Source organism: Choloepus didactylus, chromosome X, assembly GCF_015220235.1.
Source record: "Choloepus didactylus isolate mChoDid1 chromosome X, mChoDid1.pri, whole genome shotgun sequence".
Classification (NCBI taxonomy): domain Eukaryota; kingdom Metazoa; phylum Chordata; class Mammalia; order Pilosa; family Megalonychidae; genus Choloepus; species Choloepus didactylus.
Genome location: NC_051334.1, coordinates 97,455,617 through 97,480,375, shown reverse-complemented (window position 1 = coordinate 97,480,375; position 24,759 = coordinate 97,455,617). Strand labels below are relative to the sequence as shown.

Sequence of the window (24,759 nt, the reverse complement as noted above, 5' to 3'; positions counted from 1 at the left end):
TCTGGCAAGAACTGTCAGTACAATGAAGAATAACATAGTGGAGACCATTGCCATCTTGTTTTGTTCCTGATCTTAGAGGGAAAGCTTTCATTTTTTCACCATTGAATAGGATGTTAGTTGTGGGCTTCTTCTATATGCTCTTTTCATATTGAGGAAGTTTCCTTCTATTCCTATTTTTGTGAGTGTTTTTATCAAGAAATGGTGCTATATTTTGTCAAATGCCTTTTCTGTATCAATTGAGATGATCTTGTGGCTATTTTCCTTCATTCTGTTAATGTAGTATATTACTATAAATTGATTTTTTTTTATTTTGAACCAACCTTGCATACCAAGGATAAATCCAACTTGATCATGGTGTATAGTTCTTTTAATATACTGTTGGATTTGGTTTGCTAGTATTTTGTTGAGGATTTTTGCATCTATATTTACAAGAAATATTGCTCTGTAGTTTTCTTTTCTTGTGGTTTCTTTATCCAGCTTTGTTATGAGGGTGATGCTGGCCTTGTAGAAAGAGTTAGGGAGTGTTCCCTCCTCTTTAATTTTTTGGAAGAGTTTGAGCAGGATCCATGTTAAGTCTCCTTGGAATGTTTGTTATAATTCCCCTGTGAAGCCATCTGGTCCTGGGAATTTATTGGTTGGGAGATTTTTTATTTTTTCTGTAGGGAAGTTTTTGATTATAGATTCAATTTATTTACAAGTAATTGGTCTTGTCTTCTATTTCCTATTGAATTTCTGTCTAGATGTTTTATCCATTATTGAAAGAGGTGTGTTAAATCTCCTACTATTAATGTAGAACTGTCAATTTCTTCCTTCAATTCTGTCAGTATCTGCTCCATATATTTTGGAGCCTTGCTGTTAGGTGCATATACAGTTATATTTGTTACATCTTTATTAGTTCCCTTTATTAGTATATAATGACCATCTTGACCATTGTTCTGGTTTACTAGAGCTGCCATTATGCAAAATACCAGAAAAGATTTGGCTTTTATAAAGGGGATTTATTAGGTTACAGTTCTAAGGCCATAAAACTGAGGAAAGGCCAATGGTGTCCAGAATACCTCTGTCACATGGGAAGGCACATGGCTGGTGACTTTTTGTCCTTTGCTCCTAGATTGCATTGCTTTCAGCTTCAGATTCCAGTGGCTTTATCTTTAAGCATCTGTAGGTTCTCACTTTACTTCTCAGGGAAAAACTCTTGGACTTCATCTCTTAGCTTAGCATCTCCAAATATCTGGTTTCAACAGCTGTCTCCAAAATGTCTCTGTGCATTTTCTAAGTATCTCTGAGCTTTCTTCAAACTCTCTCTGCCTTTTATCCTCTCATAGAAGTCACCAATAATCTAATTAAGATCCACCTTGAATGGGTGGGGTCACACCTCCATGGAAATAATCTAATCAAAAGTCCCACTCACAATATGTCTGCCCCCACAAGTTTGCATTACATAATATGGCTTTTTATGGGATACATAACAGATTCAAACCAGCACAATTGTCATAACAGTTTTTGACTTAAAGTCTATTTTATCTGATATTAGTACAGCTACCCCAGTTCTCTTTTGGTTACTACTTGCATATGGTATATTTGTTTCCATCCTTTCATTTTTATGCTACTTGCATCTTTGAATGTAAGGTGAGTCTTTTGTAAACAGTGTTAGTTAGGTTTTTCATTTTAATCCATTCTGCCTATATCTGCCTTTTGACTAGAGAGATGAATCCATTTACATTTAAAGTAACTATTGATAATGCAGGACTTTCTTCTGCTAGAACTTTCTTCTATCAGTGTTACAAATTGTATCTTTTTACAATTTATTTTCCAAATCATATTTATTACTACTTTTTAATTGCAGATTTCATTGAGATATATTCACTTATCATATATTCCATCCAAGGTATATAACCAGTACATCATAGTCTCTTCACCTAGTTATGCAGTCTTCATCATACTCAAGTTTAGACCATTTTCCTTGCTTCAAAAAGAAAATTATCAGATAAACACAAAAAAAGAAAACCCAAAACACCCCATATCCCAAATCCCCTCCTATTATTGACTCCTAATATTGGTGTGGTTCACCAGTTACTGTTGATGAAAGAATTTTAAAGTATTGCTGTAAAGACTCTGGCTTGTAGGTGTGATGGGTCTGGTGATTCCCAGACTCCTGTGTGGAGAGACTCCAGGCTGTGGGACTGAGAGGTTCAGCTTCACCAGCCAGCAGCCAGCCCAGGAGTGCTCTGCTTTTCACCAGCTGGCAAGACCTCCTTGTGGGTGGGTGAAAGGCACCTGGCATTGCAGTGCAGCTCCCTCACCCCTGCCTCACTGCTTGTGTAAACAGTGAGTACCCTGAGCTCCTGTGCAGAAGGGATTTTGGTAGCAGTACACAGGGTATCTCTCTCACCAGCCAATTTTCAGATCAGCTGTGTTCTGCATCCCCCTGTCCTCCCTGGGGGTGGGTTTCCAGACTTCTCCAATTCCAGGCACCCACAGCAGCCTGCCTCAGGGATGGTGGGTAGGCACTTGACACCACAGCAGGGTCTCTGTATGTGGTTAAAATGAGTCTAATGGATCCCAGGTTCCCACAAGGGGAATGCTAGGCAATGGGACTGAGAGGATTGCCTCCCCCACCTCTCCAAAGTAGGGATGTACCACTTTTCAGCTGCCTGATCCAGCCATTGCACTGTGGCAGATGTTAGCAGTGGTCACAATTGAGTGCACTCACCCCAATTTCTCAGGTGTACTTTCTCTGCTTTTCCATACAGGTCTTCCTTATATAATGCAGAAGTCCTTCTCTGATCACTGGACTCCAGAACTGCTGTTTTGGTCATTTTTCTGCCTGTTCTCTTGTTTTATGGTGGAGGAGTGAGTTTTGCCTATCCTTTTCCACCATCTTCCTGGAAGTCTATCATTACTCTTTATACATTTGCAATTTTGATCAAGTAAAAGTAAAAAGCAGAGTTACATATCAAAAATACAGTACACTAGTAGTGACATTTATTGTTACCCATATGGTTAGCTTTACCAGATATCTTTTTTCTTTTTGTCACTTTGATCCACTGTTTAGTGTCCATTCCTTTTAGGCTGAAGTACTCCCTTTACTATTGCCTCTAGAGCAGATCTAGTTGTGACAAACTCCTCCAGATTTTGTTTATCTAGGGATATCTTTATCTCACCCTCATGTTTGAAAGTCAGTCTCAACTTATATAAAATTCTTGGTTAGCTATTGTTTTCTTTCAATGCTTTAAGTATTTCATCACTCTATACACTTGCCCAAATGGTTTCTGATGAGAAATTGTCACTAAATTGTATATGTACTCTCTTGTACATAGCACATTTCTTTTCCCTTGTAGCTTTAGGAACTTTCTCCCTGTCTTTTGTATTGGACAGTTTGATTGCTATGTGTTTAGGTTTACTTCACTTTGAGTTTATTCTAGTTGGGGTTCAATGAGCTTTTGGATGTGCATATTCATGTCTTTTGTTAACTTTGTGTATTTTCTGCCATTATTTATTTGAATATCCCTTCTACCCCTTTCACTCTTTCTTTTCCTTCTGGGACACCTATAATGCATACATTGGTACCCTTCATGATGTCTCACACAGCTCTTAGGCTATTTTAACATTTTAAATTTCTTTAATCATTCTGCCCTTCAGCCTGACTCATCTTGTTTGTGTTTTCTTCTAGTCCACTGATTCTTTCTTCTACTAGCTCTAGTCTGCTTTTGAAAATTCCCCTCTAGGGAATTTTTCATTTCAGTTATTGTCTTCTCCACCAGTAGTTCTGTTTGATTCCTTTTTAACATTTCTATTACTTTATTGAAGTTCTCATATTGTTTGTTCATTGTTTTCCTGACATCCTTTAGTTCTTTCTTTATATTTTCCTTTACCTCCTTGAGACTATTGAGGATCTTTTCTCTAAAGTCAGTTGCTCTTCACTGATGTTTTCTTGATTTTTCTCTCTTTCCTTTGGATGGATCTTCCTTTTTCTATGTTTGCCTTGTAATCTTTTGTTGAACACTATATATCTTAATATTTTAAAGTGTTAACTCTGTTCCTTCAGTTTATATACAACTTGTGTTAGACAGATTTTTTTTTGCCTTCCAGGAGCTAACCAAACCAAACAATCCAATGCAAAGATCACTTTTCATAGGCTTTGTAAATTGGCTGTATCCTTGACCCATGCTCTCCTTCTGAACTCAGCCCTCCTGTCAAGAAGATCAGCTTGAAACTAATGTTTAAGGCAGGTTCCTATCTGTTTTTTCTGAGCCTGTGTCTAGCCCTAGGCTTGCGCTTCCTAGTGGCCTTAGGAATTCCCTGTTTATAGGAATTTGAATGCCCCTTCTATTCCCTATATAATAGACTTTCTATCTCCCCTGTGAGCTCTATTGTATGACTTGAAGCAGGTAATACTTTGCCCAAGGCTGCTTTGACTTAATTAATTCTTACCCGCTTTAGGTATTCAAGCTATTTCTGCCAGGAAGGAAAATTCTGTAAGGGTCAGCCCCAGAGGACCTTCCTAGGTAAGTCAGGTTTTCTCCTAATTAATTGGCACTGACATACAGGCTCCACATTATGCCCATAGAGTCAGAATCTAGAATATATTTTACCCAGGGATGGGGTGGGGATAGGGAATGGGAAATTAAAGCTTAAAATGTACAGCATTCCTATTTGGAATGATGGGAATGTTTGGGTAATGGATGGTTATGATGGTAACACAACTTTTTTTTTTATTTTTAGCACAACACTTTGAACAAAATTAACAGCACTGAGATATATATTGGAATAATGATTACAAACGGCAATGGTAGATTGTATATATTGTAACAGAAGAAAAATTTTAAAAAATTGCTGGAATTACACTACACAAATGGGGAATCCTAAGTTAAACCTCAGACTTTAATTCATCGTATAATTATAAAAATGCACTATTGTCAGCTGTAACAAATGTTCCACATCAGTGCAAGGCAAATGGGAATCCTGTATTTTATGCATGATTGTTTTTTAAACCAACTTGTTTAATTAATAAAAGATAAAAACAATAAAAGAATGATAACATCTTGGGGCCCCCTGGCTGGCCCTTCCCCCATGCCTTACTGGCTCTGCATGGAGCCAACCCATGCTCCCAGTACAGATGCCTTGTCCTGGTTCTGGAGGGACCAGAGTAAACCTCATACACATAACAGGGGCATCTTTGTCTGGTGTAATCTATCTTGTGGCAGAACTGAACCAGAACACTGGTCATGGCTTCACCATCTCATAATTTTCCCTGTGTGTAGAAGGCAGCTCACAGAGCTCTCCTACAGATTGTTTTGGGAAAGCAGTCAAGTGATGGCTGTCTGGGGGAAGTGATTGCTGACTATAGGACAGTCAATGCAGAGCCTAGGTCCATGAGGAAACTCTTTCCTAGGGAAGAAGGAGCATTCATATCCTTGTAAATGGAGGAATTTCTAGGGTCTTTCATGCATGTCTAAGACAAGAGCTTGCATGGCAAGGACCAGGGAGGACTTTATGCTTTGGCCTCAACTGTTCTCTAAATTCTTTGTGTGGGTGAGTGCTAAAGAAGAGCACTTAGTTCAATCTGCAAGGACTGGGAAAGCTCTTTTCCTTTTATTACTTCTTTTTATTATATTGTTATTTCCTAGCATTCAGGGAAAGCTCTGTCATAACACTACCTGGATATAAGCTTAAGGAGCAGATCCTAAGAGTCTGAATTCCTGTGATAATGTGTTAAAATATCAAAATGTCCAGGTTTCAGCAAAACATACAAAGGAATAGGAATTTATGGCCCAGGCAAAGAAGATTAAAGCATTAGAAACCATCAATGAGGAGGACCAGACTTGAGACATACCAGACAGACTTTTAAAAAGTGATCCTAACTATGCTCATAGAACTAAGGGAAAAGAAGGGAAATCAGTAAACTGATAGATGAACACAGAGTATATGAATAGGGAGATGGAAATTATGAAAAGGATCTGAACATAGCTGAAGACCAAAGTAACAATTTCAAAATTACCTAGAGAGGTTCAACAGCATATTGGAACTGGCAGAAGAAAAAATCTATGAAATTGAACATAAGAGTTGAAAACATTTAGTCTGAAGTGCAGAAAGAAGAAAGAATGAGGAAAAGTGAACAGAGCCTGAGGAACCTATGGAACACCATCAAGCATCCTAGTATACGCATTGTTAGAGTCTCAGAAGGAGAAAAGAGAGAGAAAGGGGAAGAGAGAATATTCAAAAAATAATGGCTGAAAGCTTTTCATATCTAGTGAAAGACATGACTATATACATCTAAGATGCTCAATGAGTTCCAAACAGGATAAACACAAAGAGACCCATGGGCAACATATTATAATCAGTGTTGAATGAATAATGTTGAATGCCAAAGATAAAGAGAGAATTTGGAAAGCTACAAGAGAGAAGCAATGCAGCATGTATAAGGGAACCTCCATACAATAAAGTGCTGATTTCTCATTGGAAACCATGGAGACAAGGAAGCAGTGGGATGACATATTTAAAGTGCTGATAGCAAAAAATTGCCAGCCAAGAATTGTATAGCCAGCAAAACTGTCTTTCAAAAATGAGGGCAGAGACATTCCCAGATAATCATAAGTTGAGTGAGTTCATCACCACTAGACCAGCCCTACATGAGATGCTAAGGGGAATTCTGCAGGTTGAAAGGAAAGGACAATAGAGATTAGAACAAAGCTGCATGAAGAAATATGGCTCTCCAGCGACAGTAATGACATGGTTCAATATAAATGCCAGCACTATTGTATTTTTGGTTTGTAACTCTACTTTTTACTTTCTACAGGATCTAAAACACAAATGTAATGATAGATCACTGTTTTTGGACTCATAATTATAAACATAATTTGTGACAATAATTACATGAATGTGGGGGAATGGATGAGATATAGTAACAATTAGTGTGTACAATTGAAATTAAGTTGGTATCAAAGTAAATAAGATTGTTATAGAATTAGGATATTAAATTTAAGCACTATGTTGACTATAAAGAAAATATCAGAGAATATACAAGCTCAGAGAGAGAGAAAGTAGAATATGGGTTGTCATGGATGAGGGGTAGGGAGAATGGTGTCTTAATGCATGATGGGTGTCAGGTTTCTGTTTGGGGTAATAGAAAAGTTCTAGTCACAGATGTGGTGAGGGTAGCACAACATTGTGAATGGGATTAATCCCACTGATGGTATGCTTGTCAGTGGCTGAAATAGGAAAGTTTATGTTGCATATATGTTCCCACAATTTAAAAAAAGTGCAACTGGAGAATAAATGGCTATTAAATGCAATATGTGATTCCAGACAGAATCTAACAAGAGGACAAAACACCAAAAAGGATGTTATTGGGACATATAAAAAAATGGAATAGAGGCTGTAAACTTTATATCAATGTTAAATTTCTTGAACTTGATAACTGCACTTAAGGTGGTTACATAAGTGAGTACCCTTGTTTTAAGAAATGTACATGGCAGTATTGTGTTCAAGCAGCATGATGAATACAGCCTACCCTCAAGTGTTCAGAAAATGGATAGATGGATGAATGGATGCATAGATCAAAAAAAAAAAAACAATATGTCAAATGTGACAAATCGTCAGAATTGGTGGATCTGGGTATCTAATGAGATAGGAGTACATAGGAGTTCTCTGTATTTAGTTTATATTTCTTTTGTAACTGTCCTGTAAATTTGAAAGTATTTCAAAATAAAAGGTTTTTGAAAATGATGATGATGACAGCATTAATAATAATGCCATTGCTGATATACTGGGTTATGGATCCTACATATAATAAAATATTGTTCTATTTAATACTACCATATTTTCTCTCACCTTTGTGTCTTTGTACATACTGTTCCCTTAATCTAGAATGGGCTTGACAATCAGCTAAATGTTTCTTCATCCTTCAAATCTTTACTCAAATACCTTTCCTTGACTCCTTTGTGAGGCTAGGCTTTTGATCCTCAGCATTAGCTAGAACCCAGCATGTACCTCTAGGTTAGCATTTATTCCTTTTTAATAATAATGATACCTAATATTTATTAAGTACTTATTATATATAGGCATTATTCTAAGAACTTTACATGAATTAACTCAATTTATTACTCACAGCAACTCTATGAGGTATGTCCCATCATTATCTGTTATTCAGTGGGAGAAACTGAGTCATAGAAAAGTAACTTTATCCATGGTCATGGAACTAGTTATTGGCAGAAGCAGGATTTGAACTCAGGCAATCTAGATCTAGAGCTTGTACTTTCAACCACCATGCTATACTGCCTCTCAGAGCAATTTTAACAAGATTAACTTTGCATTCCTTGTCCAATATGAGGAACAGAACCATGGCTTAAGTACTGCCACTAGTACTTCAGTAAGTACATTATGCTGAGGAATTTTTTAGACTAAATGAACAAAAATTAAACTATGTGCAAAGTCTTGTTTCTAATGTGACATTTCATGCCTTTAAAGTTAAAAACAAAAGTTTCCTGGAAACATGTACTGATTAGGAAATGAAGGGCAAAGAAATTTTAAACACTGAATTTTCATACTTCATGAAATTGAAAAGGAAAATTTTTTAACAAGTACTTTATTGTTTTGTTTTTGTTTTTGTTTGTTTTACTTCATGTACCTAATGTTGTGGGAATCAATTTCTAGATTGAATTTATGGGAAATCTAATGAGAAGACTGGTATAATGGAAAGAATATTGGCCCAGGAATCTATAGAAATGCTTCAAACTAGTTATTTGGCCTTGGGCGAGTTCTGTAATCTCTTGGATGAGTTCCTTAATCTCTTGGATCTTGGTTTCTTCTTTGCAAATTGGGTGATTAGTTTAAATGATTTTGAAAGATCTCTTCCAGATCTAACACCCTTAGTGGTCCAGATTTAACTTGTGTGGAAAAATCCACACTCCAGTTTATGTATTTGATAATGTACATGAGCATTATTTTAAGCAAGATGGCTAAAGTCATTTTCCTTCTAAAGCCATTTCCAACTCCAGCATTCTCACATCTTTCTTCCATGATAAAATTACCCCCGTTCTTTACTATAACTCACTCAGTTTATATATGGAAAGCTAGTAGTATAGACAAATGGACTGAGTTTGGTTTTCTAATTCCAATAGTAAGGCTTGCACCAGGAAGACTGACTTAAAGAGATGTTTGAATTTATTATTCATATCTTGCTTTGTTCCAGAGAAATTCATGTTCATTAAAATCTCATGCATTTTTATTATAAATAATGTGTACTATTTTTAAAAGTCCTAATTAGTAGTTATAACAGAGTTAATGTTTGATATAATATAAGAACAAAATTTAAGAAATACGCTGAGATAGAAACTGAAATTTTTGTATCATTCACTTGTTTTACTTAGTTTGGCCTTTTTTTCCCCTTCCTTTCTTATGCTTTGGGTCTTTGCATAGATTTTCAGGATCAACTTGTAACTTGCAAATGTAAAGTCTTTAATTATGCATTTTCCTGGTACTGCCCTAATTGAGAGTCATTGATGTTACAACTAGTTGCATGTTCTGTTCTTGATGATTAACTGTATCTCTTTTGAAACAAAACTATTTTGATAGTATCAGGGAAGGTTTTTAACTACCCTGTCCCTTTCTCTTCATTTTTCCTGTTTCAAGTTATATTAAAGAAGAAAAGGAGAATATACAGTGTGTCTAGTTTATATATCCTAACCTTTTCCCAACTCATTTATTTTCCTCTTTTGAAGCCCTCTGTTATAGGCAAATTACTTAGCTTAGAATGTTATACAATCATCTGTTCCCCGACTACTTCTAGTTCTTCTAAATATCTTTAAAGGGCTTTATCTTTTTTCCTGAACCTTTTTAATAAAGGCACAGAGCTAATAGAATAGGTTTTTTGAAAGTTACATAATTGTTTCATAACAGAGTAATTTAGAAATATAATTTCATTGTTTTCCCCAGGTTAAAGACCAAACACTGTAAGTGCTGAATATGATAATTTTTTATGTAAGAACCCACTTTCAGGGGAAGGGGGTAAAGAATTTAAATTACTCATACTTGAAAAAAAAACATGTTTTCAAATGAATCTGTTTCAATTAGGATTCTTGAGGAAAAGCTTTTTTAGCATTCTGTCTGAATGTTCTTGATTTTATATATCTAGATACAGCTATGCTGTGAATTTCTCATACTAATTATGATGTTGAGGTAATAATGATCATCTATTTGCTCATGCTTTTGTGGAAATCAAAAAATAAAATATAGTATTTAGGAAGAATAAATTCAAATTGCTCTATACATTTTATAAATTTTTAGATCTTTAAATCTAAATTCATTTTATTGTGACTTATTTTCCCTTTCAAACAGGTACTTAACATAAATTGACAAATACATCTAGACTTTGTCCCATTGTATAAGTGACAGGCATGTAATTGGTATTGCCAGCAGAGTGGAACCAAACACCTTTCACTTGGCCCAAAAATTGAGACTGTAATGATGAAATCATGAACTAAATTCATTGTTCTTCCTCCTAGAAAATTCACTCGATGAAAAATGTTGACAACCACTATAACTAATTCAGTTATACCTGAGTAAATCAAACATAATCAATATATATACTGATGAGACTTTGTGACTTGTACACATTACTCAAAGTTAACAAAAAGAAATTTATGGAAAGTAAATGATGTGAGGTTTGGAGATTAATAGTTCAGTTGAATTAAAAAACCTTGCATTTTAAAGAAATATTATTCATGAGCAAATTATCTTAGTTGTAAGATGTACATTTTACAAAAATTGTGGCTTTTAGAGAGAGGATGGGAGTTCTTTGTAAAAATTTGTCTTTTTAATTTTAAATACTAGGTTTCATTAATGTTTAAATCAACTATAGTCAATTCTTTATTAGCTATATCAATATTTATGTAGTTAAAGATTTATTTTTCCTTTAAAAGTTTTACTTTATTTCAAAGTAGTCCTCACCCCCTTAAATCAATCTGGGAAAATGAGGGAAGTAACACAGGACCATAAGTTGAGATTTGTCACAGGTACTCTGTTCTTAGCTAAAGAAGGTTTTATGTCATTCTTTCTGAGCGCATACTACTCACTTGTTGACTAATTCTGATATTCACTTTATATTCACATCTATTCAGTATCTACTGCTCAAATTCACCCATTTTTGTATCAGCACAAGTTTTTACCTTCTTCCTTAGATAAAAGGTGTACTAAAGAATAGGGTAGATATTTGTGACCCTTTGTTGTGTAATTCAGGGTTGACCACTACTATGGTATTTTATATTAAATTTATTATTCACTTTCTGTTTTTCATTCAGTGGGATATAATACATAACATTTATTTTGTGGTCTTTGTTGTAGAATATATGCTTCTCAATGTTTTCAATTTTTCAACATTTTTTTTCTTTTGACAAATCACACTTGTCAGACTTTTTATTCTTCATCCTTTGCTATGCAAATGCTGCACAGTAGTCTTAAGTGTATGGCCAAGAATGTGTTCAAGACATTAAAATACCTTATAGTTCATTTTCACTTTTTAGCATCTTTCACTTTTCATGAATGTCACATTGCCTTAAATTTGGACTTACCTGATTTAGAATTTATGAAACTATATATAAGCAACTGAAGTTTACCTTCCTATAGTATGGGAGTGGTATATACAAAAGATACTTGCAAGGAAAATAAATAGTTCAGTTAACAAGGAAGATATATTCTGCCAACACAGTTTATTGTCACGGTGATATTGTGTAGTGGTTGAGAACATAGGCCAGGTTCAAATTCCATCCATTTTACTTACCAGCTGACTGATTTTTGGCAAGTTACTTAATCTTTGTGCCTATCTGTAAAAGCAGAATTATTATCAGTATCAAGTGTGTTAATTCATGTAAACAGTGAATAGCACTTATAAGTGCTTAATAAACATGAGATTTTTTAATTAAAAATTAATCACTAGAGGTAGAGAGAACTCTAGGAGCTATGGAGGTATGTTCAGAACATGGGTAGATACACTTGGAGACATGTCTTAGTGGGTTAAGCCACTGATTGTCCCTCATTTACCTCAGAAAAATTCCCTGCTCCAAAGGCAGAATTCAGGCTTGAGTAACAGAAGCCTTTAGGGGAATTCCTTCCTAAGGAAACCAGAAAAGTCTTTTCTGTGATTTGTTAAATCATAGAAATTTTTAGGTGATTTGTTAAATGACTTTGTTTACAGTGGAAATGAGGTTAGATAGGATAGGTTTTAAAGCCATTTAAAAGTACTCATTTGCATTTAAACACTGTTCAATAATACACACTTTATTTAGCACTTCCCCAAGTGTGATGTTTTCTCCCCAAATATATTCTTCAGATAGCTTAAATGTATCCTTTAGGACTAAAATTTTAATGTGTTTTGTTTTGTAATTATCTTTCTTGCATGTATTATGCATTTATCTGCATTTCTACACTGAACATACTAAACACATTTTTTAACTTTTTTCTTTATAATTCAGGAGTTTCATGACCTTTATTTGTTATAGTCTTTCTTTATCATAGTCTGTTGTAATCCAGAGAGGCCCTAGGTGCCTTTATTGAGGTGTTTAGGCCTTCTTGCTCCTATGCTAAATGACCCCATACTGTTGAGTTTTTATCATTTCTTCCATCTAAATTTTTCTGTCTTCCTCCTCTTCCTCTGTTTTCATATAGCTGTTAGGATGCTCTGTCTGACAGCTCTTTATACTGACACCCCTTCCGCCTTACTTGCTGCTTTTAATCTGCAGCAGTCTAGAAAATAGGATAACCAAGCTTGTTAAAACTGTCATATTAACATGTTTAAGTTCTAAGTAAGTGGATGTGTTAGTCTATGGTCATTGTAACATCTACCTTGGGTACTAAAAAAACTTTTTTTGAGTGGGGGTGTGTCACATTTCCTAGTTTTTAGCTGGGCTTAAAAGAATTCTGAATAAGTGAGATATAAGTGCAACATAAAGAGGTCAATATTGCTTAAGCCTGTATTTTGATATACTAATAGCCAGTCATTGTTATCCATTAATGCAGGGCTTTTCTAAACAACCCTGAGCTAGCCTAGTTATTCTATATTTTAAAAATAGTAATGTTACATTTTTAGAAATTCTATAAATCAACTTGTTATCCTCCTCTCAGCTAACTGAATTTTACTTATTGAGAAAAATATTTGAAATTTATTTGTCTTTTTCAAAGCTAAACAAGTCACATTTTTCACAAGTATAGTTCATCTTTTAAACATACATTATCTATTTTCTACTCATCTTCCATTATATCCTAAATGAATTTAATATGGGGTTTATTTTCTTTCACAAATCATTTGTAATTGAGCAAAAAATCTCTGCAGACCTTCCATTTGGTGTTCAAGTTTCACACTCTTTTCAAAGATTATTCATACCTTAGGCAGTTTGAAATCTATCTTTTGCACATAATCAGGCAGTAACAGCTATTTTATTTTTGAATTCAATGTTACAGGATGCTATTTATCTGTCATATGATTGTATATTTGCAAATGTATAATGTGAATATATAAATATATTTTTAATAATGAATAATCAAGATTTTCATGTAGATACAGGTTTATATGAAAACCATTATAATCTTTTCTGGTTTTATGACCCTATTAAGAAAATGTTATATACCTTTCATAGAAAGGAGTTTAGATAATGATTTAAAATAATCACTAGTGTCATTTCTTTTTTATTTTCTTTTTGAAAATATGTATTTTTTGTTTAGTATTGTCATGAAGCACAGATTTGATATTTCAAGTAAACTTATTTTTCCTCATGATTTTAAGTTGACATTCTAGGATTTTTTTCTTTCCTAAACTCTATTGAGAATATGCAAACTTACCCTGGACTTTTTCATGATTGGATTTAAAGAACCAAATTGTGTGCCATATGTCATCAAGCTGAGTTCCTCACTTAGTACCATAAAGAAAATGTGTTTCTGACCTTTTCTATCTTGTTGACCCAGTCATTTATTATAACTTGTGCTATACTACATAAATTACATTTGGCCTTTATGCTTATATGAAAGACCAATCACAAGTCACATAATTCCCTATACATGTAAATTATATAGTCCTAGTTTTGCACAGCAAAATTCACTTGTTGGCTAGCCCATACATAAATATTCTTTAAATGCATTTGAATTAATGTTGCCTACTTGTAGAGTAAATACCTGCTTTATGTAGTAAGCTCAGCTTGATAAATAGGCTTCCTACATTTTTCATCAAGCATTTACTTAAGTTTTATATTCAGGTTTGTATTCTGGTCAGTTTTTTATTTAAAATCTGTCATCATTGAAAGAGCCATGGCTGATGATTAGGGTCTTAGATTCATAAAGCTGTTGAACTATAAGAAGGCTTAAAGATGAACTAATTCACACCCATTCCATATAATCATGAGGACACTGAGGTGAGAGAGATAAAATTACTTGGCCAATCAGATACAGAAAGAAGTAATACCAGAACCCATATAACAACCCTAATACTCTGTCACTCTGATACTGTACATTAGATGTAACATCACCTTTAAATGTGCTCATTATTTAGTTGTGCAAATTCTGAGTAGAAATCTCACTTCTCATTGTTAAAACAAAACATGTTAAGGGTACAGTAGCTCATTATGTGAGTGATCAGAGTTCCAAGTCCAGCTGTAGAGAACTAAAAGTAGTATGAGTGATTTCTGACTTCCAAATTTCAGATGCTCTTGTTTCAGTGGTAGTTGTTGTGACTGACTCCATTCATCAAAGTTTCTCAAGTATTATCCTCACATTCTGTGAATTAGAGCTTATTTTGCACTAGGTTTCTTTAATACCAATAACAATCTAAGTATTCTGCCAACAGTGGAATTGTAATAGAGAACACTTTTGTCATCTTTGAATCAACTAAGTCTTTTAGAACAGTTGCTAAATGAAGTAAAAGGAGCATGGTTTATAAAAAGTAAAACTAAAGTTTAAAATCTTTTTGAGTCAGTTATACTCTCATGTGATGCCAAAGGGACATGTTTACACTGCTATTACATCTTCCAGAAACTTAATAAGAGTAATAATTATTAATTGGTACTAACATGAAATTTTAGAAAGGCATTTACATCACCTAATCTAATTTACAGTTGTTTATAGAATTTACTGTGCACAGTTAATTCTATAGAAAAGAATGAAAGTCACAGGATGCAAAGAAGTACATAGATAGTAGAATTTTAGTAGGAATGTGATATGTGCTACACATTTGGTTTAAAGGCAGTAGTCTTCATGCTGTTTGTTCGTGTACCCTCTTGAACACTTGTAAGTTGACATATACAGTTTTTCACCATAAAGCTAAAATAATTCTGATTTTATAAATTGATATAGTAAAACTGTAACATCACTCTTAAACATATCCAGTGGAATCTAAATATCAGGGATATTTGATACCCAGTGTATTAGCCAGTCTTCAGGGAAACATAATCAATAGGATATATATATATATATATATATATATATATATATATAATGTAAATGTTATGAATTGGTTTATGCAGCTGTGGGGATTGGCTAAGTCCAAATTCTGTAGAGCAGGCTGCAAGCAAGGAGTGCCAATGAAGGTTTCAATAAATTCCCCAGGAGAAGCTGGGTAGCTGAAGTAGAGATAGAAATTCTTCTTTCTGACTGCTTAAATCATCAGTTCTCCCTTTAAGGCCCTCAATTTATTGGGTGATACTTCTCTCTTTGCTGAAGGCATTCCCCTTTGTTGATTTTGGATGTAAGTAGCCATAGATTCAATCAATTCACTGAAGATTTTAATCCATGAAATATCCTTTCAGTAACAATCAGGCCTGTGCCTGATCATCATTGAAAGAGTCATGACTGATGAGTAGGGTCTTAGCTTCATAAAACTTTTGAACTAGAAAAAGGCTTAAAGATGAACTAATCCACACCATAACCTAGCCAGGTTGACACATGAACTTGATCATCACACCCACAGTCACCCCTTTATAAAAAAATGGAAATATAATTTTTTAAAAATGTCCTGGGACAATAAGCTTTTAACTATTAAAATTTTCTTCTGGATTGAATAATTATTACAATTACTATTGTGTAAAATTAATCAAGACATAAATACATTTCAAATGATAATTTATTAAACACAAAAAGTAAAATTTACTGGAGCACATTGCTTTATAAAGAGGGAGGTGGTGTTGAACATCTGGAAGTTGACTCCCTTATAGTCATGTACCTTGTGAAATGTTCTCATGTATTCTTGTGCGCATCCCAATTTGAAGACCACTGCCTAAAGTGACTGGATGCATCTTCCACAGGAGATTATTGCAATTATGCAATATCATTTAGTGATTCAGAACAGGAACTCTGGAAGCAAACAACCTGGGTTTGAATTCCAGCTCTGAGTCCCAGTTCTTCCTTTTACTAATTAGAGATTTTGGGAAATCTGCTTAACCTCACCATGCCACTGTTTTCTTATCTGTAGAATGAGGATAATATTAGTGTCTACCTCTGTTAGCTGTTGCACAGATGAAAGAAATAGTACTTGTGACATACTTAAAATAGTGCCTGACACATTCCTCTTAGCTCCATAGTCAGTTCTAGATATTTTTAATGCAACCTTATTAAGATATATTCACAAACCATACAATCATCCACAGTGTACAGTCAATTGTTCACATTACCACCATATAGTCATGCATTCATCACAATGAACTTTTGAACATTTTCATTACCACACAAAAGAATGGGTACAAATTAAAGTAAAAAAAGAACATCCCTCCCTATTATTCATTTACTTTTTATCCTCATTTTTCTGCTTATCTGTCAACACACTGGCTAAAGAGAGTGGGAGCCACAGGGTTTTCACAATCACACAGTCACACAGTGTAAGCTATATAGTTATGCAATCATCTTCAAAAATCAAGACTACTGAGTTGCAGTTCAACAGATTGAGTTATTTCTCTCTATTACAACACTGTAAAAACTAAAAGGGGATATCTATATAATACATAAGAATGACCTCCAGAATGACCTCTCAACTCCATTTGAAATCTGTCAGCCATTGAAACTATATTTTGTTTCTTCTCTCTTCCCCTTTTTGGTCCAAGAAGTCTGTCTCAACCCCATGATGCCAGGGCCAAGCTCATCCCCACGAGTCATGTCCCACATTGTTAAGGAGATTTATATCCTTGGGAGTCATGTCCCATGTAGGGGGTCAGTGAGTTTACCTGCAGAGTTGGCTCAGAGAGAAAGGCCACATCTGAGCAACAAAAGAGGTTCTCTGGGGTGACTTTTAGGCACAATTTTAAGTAGGCTTAGCCTCCTTTGCAGTAACAAACTTCATAATGGCAAGCCCCAAGATCGAGGGCTTGGCCTTCTAAATTGGTAGACCCAATGCTTGTGAGAATATCAGGAATTCCCCAGGTGGGAAAGTTTAAATATTTCCACATTTCCCCCCAGTCCCTCAACGGGACTTTGGAAATATATACATGTAATTTTTATTGGGATTGTTCAGATACCATGCAATTATCCAAAGATCCAAAGTGTACAATAAGTTGCCCCTGGTACCCTCATACAGCTGTGCATCCATCACCACACTTAATTTTTGTTCAATTTTTAGAAACTTTTCATTACTCCATACAAGAAATAAAGTGAGATGGAAAAAAAGAAAGAAAAAGAAAAGGAAACTCAAATCCTCCCATATCCCTAACCAACCCCCCTCAATTGTTGACTCGTAGTGTTGGTATAGTACATTTGTTACTGTTTATGAAAGAATGTTGAAATACTACAAACTGTAGTACATAGTTTGCAATAGGTATATATTTCTTCCCTATATGCCCCTCTATTATTAACTTCTAGTTGTATTGTCATACATTTGTTCTGGTTCATGGAAGAGTTTTCTAATATTTTTACAGTTAATCATGGACATTGCCCACCATAGGATTCAGTTTTATACATTCCCATCTTTTGACCCCAAACTTTCCTTCTGGTGACATATATGACTCTAAGCTTCCCATTTCCACCTCATCCACATGCCATTTGGCACTGTTAGTTATTCTCACATCTTGCTACTGACACCTCTGTTCATTTCCAAACATTTAGGTTCATCCTAGTTGAACATTCTGCTCATACTAAGCAACCACTCCCCATTCTTAAGCCTCATCCTATATCTTGGTACCTTGTATTTCATGTCTATGAGTTTACATATTATAATTAGTTCTTATCAGTGAGACCCTGCAATATTTGTCCTTATGTGTCTGGCTTATTTCACTCAGTATATTGCCCTTGAGGTTTTGACATCAACCCATTTTTTTTAAGATGGTTTTGTTCACACCCCATACATTCCATCCTAAGTAAACAATCAATGGTTCTCTGTATGGTCACATATTTATGTGTTCACCACTTTCACCACTATCTATAAAGGGCATCCACATTTCTTCCACAAGGTAGGAGGGAGCATCAAAGAAGGTAGAGAGGGAAAAGAAAAAGGAAAAAAAAATGACAGCCGGGAAGTAGCAAAAAGAAAAACAACCCCAATTCAAAGTAGGGTAAAGAGTCAGACAGCAAGACCAATGTCAAATGTCCAACACTCCTTCCCTATCCCCCCCTCCTATCTGCATTTACCTTGGTATATTGCCTTTGTTACATTAAAGGAAGCATAATACAATGATTCTCTTAGTTACAGTCTCTAGTTTACATTGATTGCATCCCTCCCCCAATGCCTCCCCATTTTTAACACCTTGCAAGGTTGACATTTGCTTGTTCTCCCTTGTAAAATAACATATTTGTACAATTTATCACAATTGTTGAACACTCTATATTTCACCAAGTTACACAGTCCCAGTCTTTATCTTTCCTCCTTTCTTCTGGTGTTTCACATGCTCCCAATCTTCCTCTCTGAACCATATACATAGCTATCTTTGTTCACTGTACTTACATTGCTGGGCTACCATCTCCCAAAATCGTGTTCCAAACCACGCACTCCTGTCTTCTCCTATCACTCTGCAGTGTTCCCTTTAGTATTTCCTGTAGGGCAGGTGTCTTGTTTACAAAGTCTCTCATTGTCTGTTTGTCAGAAAATATTTTGAGCTCTCCCTCGTATTTGAAGGACAGCTTTGCTGGATATAGGATTCTTGGTTGGCAGTTTTTCTCTTTCAGTATCTTAAATATATCACACCACTTCCTTCTTGCCTCCATGGTTTCTGCTGAGAGATCCGCACATAGTCTTATTAAGCTTCCTTTGTATGTGATGGATTGCTTTTCTCTTGCTGCTTTCAGGATTCTCTCTTTGTCTTTGACATTTGGTAACCTGATTATTAAGTGTCTTGGCGTAGGCCTATTCAGATCTATTCTGTTTGGAGTATGCTGCACTTCTTGGATCTGTAATTTTATGTCTTTCATAAGAGATGGGAAATTTTCATTGATTATTTCCTCTATTATTGCCTCTTCCCCTTTTCCCTTCTCTTCTCCTTCTGGGACACCAATGATATGTAGATTCTTGTACTTTGTTTCATGTTTAAGTTCCCAGAGATGTTGCTCATATTTTTTTCATTCTTTTCTCCATCTGCTCCTTTGCGTGTAGGCTTTCAGGTGTTTTGTTCTCCAGTTCTTGAGTGTTTTCTTCTGCCTCTTGAGATCTGCTGTTGTATGTTTCCATTGTGTCTTTCATCTCTTGTGTTGTGCCTTTCATTTCCATATATTCTACTGGTTGTTTTTTTGAACTTTCAATTTCTGCCTTATATATGCCTAGTGTTTTCTTCACAGCCTCTATCTCTTTTGTGAAATATTCTCTAAACTTTTTGAATTGATTTAACATTAGTTGTTTAAATTCCTGTATCTCAGTTGAAGTGTACATTTGTTCCTTTGACTGGGTCATATCTTCATTTTTCTTAGTGTAGGTTGCAGTTTTCTGTTGTCTAGGCATCTGATCTCCTAGCCCACCCCAATCAGGTTTTCCCAGATGAGAACAGGCTCAGGTCACAGAAAGAGGTAATATTTCAGTATCTGGTTTCCCTGATGGCTTTTCTTAGAGGATTGAGACACCTGTGCTTTTCTGCCAGGCAGATGCACCTGTCACTGCCTGTGTAAGAGGGTGTGGCCTGTGGCTCTCCTCCCCCAGGCTTTGGGGTCTGGTTCTGGAAAGACTGAAAGATGGACAGTAGAACTGGGCCCCTCTGTTTCCTCTTGGGAAGCTATGCCCCCTCCAGAGATGTCATTTGCATATCAATAAGTTCTTTGTTTCTGTGACTCTGCTGATTGAAGTGTTTTGATTTCAAAATGTCTGAGGCTGTTTTTACTACAAAGTGCTGCTGGCTTAGAACAGCTGAGGTTTTCTCCACAGAGAGAGAAAGGGACATAAAAACTCCCAGGTTCACCAGTCAGCCAGGGATAGCACCTGATCCTCTGGGCTCCCTGTCCTGAGACAGATATGTCCCCCAACTCTCCCAAGGTCAGTTGTCACCAAAAGCCTCTGCTTGTTGAGGATTCACTGTCTGTATTGAGCAGTTAATATTAAAACCTCACTTGGAGCTGGGCTGAGAGAGTGCACCACGTGGCTTCTGTGAGGGAGGGGCTCTCGGCTCTTGGCTCTCAGCTCTCAGCACGGGTCCGCAGTTTTACTTACAGATTTTATGCTGTGATCTTGGGCATTCCTCCCAATTCAGGTTGGTGGATGATGAGTGAACAGTCACATTTGTCTCCCCACTGTTATTCCAGGTTATTTACTAGCTTTTTGGTCATTTATGAATTGTTCTGAGGGGGTACTAACAGTTTTCCACTCCTCTCTATGCCACCATCTTAGCTCCTCCCTGGAAGTATATTTTTATTCTCTGCCCAAATTACTCTGGGTTGTATCGGCACTTCAAACTAACCTGTACAAACCAACCAGATTTCACTCCCTATTCAAAGTTCTGTGTAATTATTGTGTTTGAATAAACTGACCATACAAGTTAAATTATACAGTGTGTTACCAAAAATACAGATTTTGCACCAAATAAACATCTCTTCCTTTACTCTCACACAGAAGTTGAAGTTTAAAACAATTTCAATATGAACCTTTACCCTTTAGCCTGATATACCTTAGTCCTAACCAAGTCCATTTCATTCATATCTCTAATTGAAGTTCATATCTCTCTTTTTCAGGCTCTTTAACATTTGCTGTATGGAGTAATGCTGACATTCATTGGTACTGGATTCTGGCTCTAAGTCTCAGGTATCACACAGATACCCAAAGTTCCAGGGACAGACCAGGTTATACACAAAGAGCTCAGCATCTTGGAATTTATAAATAGCCCTTACAATCCAGGAATAGATGTAACTGCTGTTAAGAGCTTACAATCTAGAGATATTCTTTTAAAATTCTTATGAGAATTTTATAGGCTTATCTGAATATGCCTATGACCATTTCTCAGGCAGATTTAAATTATCTGAGGATTATCTGTTAATACTTCCCTTTTCTCTATCCTGGTGGATATGATAGTTTCCTACATTACTGATAAGACACAAGTCAAATTTTCACCATGCATGTGTATGCATTCATATATTTGCATATCTGTATCTATTCAAGCATGTTAGTAGTTCATATTTGCCTATGACAGGGAAGTAAATTATCATTAACAACAAATATTTATTGAACAACTTTTGTAAGCAGAAGTTCTATTTGACAGGCAAAGAAAAGAAAATTCCACTCTAATGTTTGCCTCTGCAAAGGGGTTACAAGAAATATGAAGATGAATCCACCAATTTTGAAAATAATCTTAATTTAAAAAAATAGCACAATCAATCTCTGATTTGAAGAGAAACAAAATGAATTCAGAGTAATATACACAAGGAGGTGACCAAGATAACAGGAAAAGCAGGAAGTGTAGGGGAAATATTAGTTGTTGGTATCTTAAATTTGTAAATCAAGTAGTGGTAATGTAGCATCTAAACCAAATGAAGGTAGACACATAGAATTCAGGTTAGTGAATGACTTTAATTTGTCTTTTAAGAAGAGTTGTAAAGCTCAATAAGTGTGAAATAGTTATCTGACTTCACTACTAGAAAATTTTGCTTGCATTCCCTGAACTGAACTCTGTTATGTTGTTAGGAAATATGAAAATGAAATTGCCCCAGTGTATTTCTTTTATATACCTTGTTTAACAGGACAAATATTTTAGCTTTTAAGGTATTTTTCAAAGTTTTGCTTCCTTATTTATATTCACATTCATATTCCTTTTCCCTAGTAAGTGTTAATCAAAAAGAAAAGAACTGGAAAATTGAAAACATGGCATAAATATTAATATTTTATGAGACTATGGGATGAGGGGCAGGACAATTTCTCTTACATATTATGTCAGGATTTCTGACTTTTGCATTGCATATGCTGTTTAATTTGGTGATTATCTAGGGAGGTTACGTACCTTCCCCACCAAAGCTATATGGCATTTGAAAAATGTAAGTAAAGTAGGAAAAATTTTTGTTATGAAGTTTATGATACCTTTTGAAATAATTAGTACCATACATCCTAAAATGTTCCAGAACCAATGGAGATCACTGTTAAATTAATGTATAAACAGTGCTTAAATAATGCAGATCTCTTATTAGGTTATAAATAAGCAGGCACCTTCTTAGAATATCACTTTCTCTGATGGGCCCTGAAAAAAAGAAAAAAAGATACAAATTCTGGTTTTTGCTTATATGATTGTTAGAGTCTCTCAATTTTTGCTTATATATATCTAAGAGAAGTTGAATGCATAATGAATTTTTATAATGAGAAACCTATTCTAATGTCAACTTCCATGATAAAATTTGAACTGTCTTCCCATGGTTTAAAAACATTCTAGTAGTTGTTATAAACCTTTGGAAAAGAAGTGGGTATGCCTTTCTACTGGTGTATTTGGGGAAGGAATTTGTCAGTATTTTCTGTTCTCTAATGTATTATTTCTGCCATTATTCTAACCTCACCCTAACCCTTTCCAGGACCAAAAGAATTTCTCCCATTTAAGGATCCCCATAGTCCTTTCTTTCAGTACACAGAAATTTTCTTCCTTCCTTTATCTTTCTGTGTGTGCTTTTAGAAATTCTAACAGAATTGGACTACAGTATCTTACTTCTCTGAAACACCTTTTTAGTACATGATATTCTCTACCCCAAAATTTCTCCAAAGCCAAATTTCCATGAATCTGTAAATACAAAGGAGAGTAAAGTCTAATTAATTTCAATTAATCAAAAGGAAAGTGATTTGGAATTCCAGAAAAACATTATAGAGTATTTTAAATGGGGTTGTTTTCAAGTCTATGTATGCCTCATATTAAGCCAACAGTCAGTTCTCTCAAAAGGTTTTTAGAGACTCCTATGATGAATAGATTATTTGTTATCTTATTAGCAATGTGTGTATAAGTGGATCCTCTGTCTGAAGTATATGAAGAGTGCTTTTAGGTAAATAAATACTCCACTTTCAGCCTTGTTTACACAATCATTTTGTTTAGCAATACTTTATGCACCCTCTTTGGGAATGTCAGAAGAATAACTTAAACTCTATGAATAAATGGTTCCTAAACTTTTCTGCTCTGCTTTACAAAGTTAACATCAACTGTTACTTCTTTTGGGGTCTTAGTGTACTTTCCTCTAGCAATTAGCTAACATATTTTAGCTATTGGTTAACACATATAGTCTAAATTTTTGCTTTTTTGTATTTCTCTATCACTAGATTATAAACAACTTGAAGGTAGGTACCATGACTTATTCAGTTCTCTGCTACATACAGCACCCAGCTTATGCCCTGAATATGAATAAACAGTTTAATTTGTGAAAAGCAGGAACCCAAAATATTATTTTTAGCAGATTTGGTTCATTTGACTTATACGTCTTCTAAAACTGCAAGAGATGATTTAGAACCAGTTGTGCAAAAATTGTTCATCCATATACTGTAATGGAGATAGGCATGAAAAAAATTGGTGATTCGTGATGGGAAATGTAATGTAACTTTTTGTTCCCCTTGGATATTTTATGAAGGTTTCTGCCACATGAAAAAGGACTGTGATGTATTCAACAAAGCACTCACATGTTTTACCAGGATGGTTGAGCATAGTCTTTTCCCTAAACATGGGAAAATATCTACTCTATATAAACATGGGAAAAATACATACATGTATACATATGTACATATGTATTTTATCTACATTTTCCAGGTGTTGTACAATAAGCATATATTACTTTATCAGAAAATTTATCTTCCTTTAAGGAAAATAAGTTTCATTCACTAAGAAATTAAAATATTAATTAGAAAAATAATCTCTGACACTTTCAAATGAGTTTTGACAAAAATTTAGAATTCAATACTATCCCATTTATTTAAGAATAAAAATTTAATTTTTATTACATTTGAATGTGCCAAGTTCAGTACTATGTGATTATGTAATTTAGGAAATAGTTCAGTATTTGACATTTCCTTTACTGTGTCTAACATGATTGGAGTAGGAGTTTTCCTACAGATAATTAATGATTGTTCTTTCCTTGACAGTTTCTGGTGATATGGTACTACAGTATTTTGATAATCATGGTTACACACTATAGTTAATACACTATATACATTGCATTCAAAGAAAGTTAGTACACTATATACAAAGAAAGAATTATCTACATTCAATAAACACTGCATAGCTGAGATTCTTTTCAAGATATAGAAAAAGATAGATAAGAATGCTAGAGTAGGTCTCTTTGTATATGTGGAAAATAATTGGATATCTTTTTTATATTAGTAAGATGTAGGAAGTTCTAGGAATGTTTTCCAGTCAGAGAGTACTCATGTTG

General features: G+C 34.9%; 1 pseudogene; it reads left to right on the top strand.

Moving 5' to 3' along the window:
• Positions 1–24,759, top strand: part of LOC119522268 — a 234,257-nt pseudogene that overhangs the window by 154,813 nt on the left and 54,685 nt on the right.